Genomic DNA, 3647 nt, shown 5'->3' on the forward strand with positions numbered 1-3647 from the left:
AGTGTTTTGAGTCTCTATTAGCTAAATTTTGCAAACTGGCCTCAGCTGGATCACAACAAACCAGAGCTATCCAGGTTTCTGGGGACACATTCACTCCAGCCTCCTTTTGGCTGGCCTGTGAGATAGTCAAGGGTCGAGGCTGTGGCCTCGGAGAGAGGAGAGCTGGGCTCAAATCTTGGCTGTTCCATTTCCCAGCCGTGTGGTCTTGGACAGATGACTTCATGTCTCTGAGCCTCATCTTGCTCATCTATAAAATGGGAGCAATAACATTCAGAGGAGGGGGAGTGAGGTGAAGATGCTTGTTCTCCTTGTGACCTCTTCGCAGGGTCAGTCAGGGTCAAGTGGACCTCTTGATTGAAGGTCACAGCTCCCATCCCACAGCCCTCTTCTTACAACTTTCTCTGTCTCCAGATTCTGGTAACTGCTTCCTCCTCCTCATCCCAGGATTAGCTTTCAAAACTAACTTCATCTTTCCCATCCTCTCGTCCTCCTTCTCCCTTAAGCTCTGTTTTCCCCCACCTCTGCTGGGACTTAGCATCTTTCTCTGCGGGGCCTCAATTCTTGCCACTGTGAATAATTCCTTCCTCTGAACCCACTTCCTGAAGTATCAGCTGATAACAGATTCCAGCAGGGGTTCTCCCTCTGGGGTCCAGGGGTTGTGCGGGATTTTGCATCTGTCTGCATTTGTCCAGTAAGAGAGTTCATGGCTTTCCTTCCTTCTACCCCCTACATTCTCAAGCAGAAAAAGTTCAGAACCATTGGGTATCTGGTACCTGTCATTTCTCCCAGGATCACTGGATTTTACAGATGGATTTTGAATAGCCAAATGCATGATGGGGGCAATCGTGGTGGAATTATTATATGGGTTGCAAAGATAACAGGGCCTGGGGCAGCCTGGAGCTTCCTCAGCTGGCCCTACACAGACCATGCTGTGCTAATGCTGCTTAATGGACAGCTGCTGATTTTATGATCCCAAAGTGGGAAAACAAAGCCTGGGAGATTCATGTAGGATTAGAAAGAGGCCAGATTTCCTATTCTCTAAGACTTTTTCAGAGTGAAGGAGAAAGGAAAATACTAATAAAAGATGACATGCAAAATTAAATGGACCGGAGAACAGATAACAAAATAAATCTCGTGCCCAAGGAGTGTGGCTGGCTGATGTTGGCGGGAGAATATTTAAGAGGGGAAGAAATGGATAAAAGAAAGAAAAAGGAGAGTTTCTCCCTCTTTTCTGGTGGTGATCCAGTCTCTATCTTTAGGAATTGGACAGCAGAGCGCGCGTGGCCGTGTTTCTTAGCAACCTCAGGTGGTCCAGCATCAGGGGGAGGTAAATCTTTGGGGGATGGAATTCTTTTCCTTTTTTCATTCTCTTCTTTTCCTCCTCCCACTCTGCTCTCTGTTTCTGTTCTCTGTCTGTCTTTATTAAGCTCTGACAAGATGCTGGGTGTGGCGGTAGGTGCTTTGACCAACATTGTCTCAGATTTGCAACTTGCCAGCATGTGACCTTGGACATAAGATTGTTCCTTCCTTGGTGGAGCGGTTGCCGAGCTTGCACGAAATGATACATCTAAATCCATCTGTGTCTGGGAGCAGAAGTCAATTAATAAATGTTACTTCTCCCCCTTTCTCCTTGTAACAAAGTTAGCCAGCCCCTAATGCATCTAATTAATAACTGTGCATTTTAAAGATACTGACACAGCGAAGAAGAAACTGTGGCTTCTTTTCTTGCCCAGAGGAGGGTACCTGGACATAAAGGGGCTGAAGTTGCATGTTTTGAAATGTGAAGGTGGACCCTTGATTCTTGTTTTAAGGTGTGGAGTAGGCAGAGATGGTTTTGATATGTAAATATGCATTGTGTTGCCATGACAAAGATGTTGCAAGGAAATAGAAAATCACAGAACCTCAAAGCCCAGAACCGATTTTCAAGCAAAATAACCTCATTTTCTAAGCCCAAATTGGGACGGAGGGTCAGAAGGGTGCAGGTGTTCTTATGGGGACAGCAGGACAAAGCCATATTGTCGAGAGTTTGAGATGCTTTCTTTTAAACTTTTTAACATAGCTGAAATTAGAATGCCTTTTGTGTGTGTGCTTAAGGTAGTTTTTTCTTCTTCTAAGTCCAGGAAAGCTGTTATTATACACAATGTGCCTCTTACAGGCAATGGTATCTCAAAATCAAGCAAATGTGGTTTTGAAATTAGAGCCCGAATCAACGATCAGTCCAAAGTGAGAGCTCCTTGTTCTCTTCTGTGCTGTGAAGAGGGTAGACCAGTTGATCACCCGTCTAACACTGGTGTGCCGGGAGGTGCCGGCGCCCCAGCTACCCCCAGCATCTGCTTCCATCTTCTTGTGCTTCCATCCTGAGGGCCCTTTGGGGTAAAGCATGATCTGCCTGTGCTTGGGGAAGGCTAGAAGCACCAGGGAGTTAATACTCCTGGAACAGCCCTCAGCCAACACGGCCAGAGAGTTGGTGGAATACATGGAAGATCGCTCGCCCTTTAAAGGGAAGCTGCAAGGTATGTTCTCCCCCGTCCTGCCCAGAGTTCCCCGTGGTCCTGAGCTCCAGTTTGCACGCAGGGCATCTTGCTTGTTAACACATCCTTGGCTGCCCGTCCCTCCTTCCCTGTCTCACTTTCCTCTTCCTCCTGCTGATGTATCTGGGATCCCCTCCCAAAGAAATGAATTGCACCAGAAACCTCGTGTGATGCTTAATTTTCTGCATCAACTTTGCTGGGCCACCAGATGCCCAGAGAACTGGTAAAACATTATTTCTGGGTGTGCCCGTGAGGGTGTTTCCAGAAGCGAATGGCATTTTAATTGGTAGACTGAGTAAAGCAGATTGCCGTCACCGCTGTGGGTGGACGCCATCCAGTCCGTGGAGGGCCAGAATAGAACGGAAAGGCAGGGGAAGGAGAATTGACTGCCTGACTGTTGAGCTGGGACGTTGCTGAACTGCTGGCCTGTGTGCTCGTGGTCCTTAGGCCTTCAGACCTGGCCTGGAATCTAACCACCGGCTCTCCGGCTCCTGCGCCTTCAGAGTACACACACTGGCGTCCCTGAGCCTCCAGCTTGTAGATGAAAGATGGTGGGACTTCGTCTCCATCATCACGTGAGCCAATACCTTATGACAAATATATGGATCCTGTGGTTCCGTTCTCTGAAGAACCCTAATACACCTTGTCTCGGAGTCTGCTGCTGGGGACCCCAGCCTGAGACCGCTGGCCATCTGTGACTTCATGGGGGCCTCTCTACTGGGGGGACAGGTACCGTGAAGCCTGTCCCCAGGGGATCTTGTCAATATTGAAGCAGCTGGGCAGCCATGGAGCAGGAAAAGGAGAACTGCCCTGAAAGCCAGATGACTCCGCTCAAATGCCAGCATTGCCTCTCACCACCTGTGCGAGCTCGGGCACCATCTGAATCCTGCTAAAGCCTCAGTTTCCCCATCTGTAAAATGAAAGGAGTAATCTTTCCTACGAGGCTAGAGTGAAACTCAGAAAACAATGAGCTTGTATGTGAACGGACTTCATAAATTGATAAACCACGTGCATCAGTATTCTTGTAATTGAGAGGGAGGATGACTCAGGAGAAAACACAGACTTCGGGGTCTTGATTCAGCTTGATTCAGACCCCTGACCTGCTGCATCTCATCC

The sequence above is a fragment of the Equus quagga genome, chromosome 7, assembly GCF_021613505.1.
Source record: "Equus quagga isolate Etosha38 chromosome 7, UCLA_HA_Equagga_1.0, whole genome shotgun sequence".
Classification (NCBI taxonomy): domain Eukaryota; kingdom Metazoa; phylum Chordata; class Mammalia; order Perissodactyla; family Equidae; genus Equus; species Equus quagga.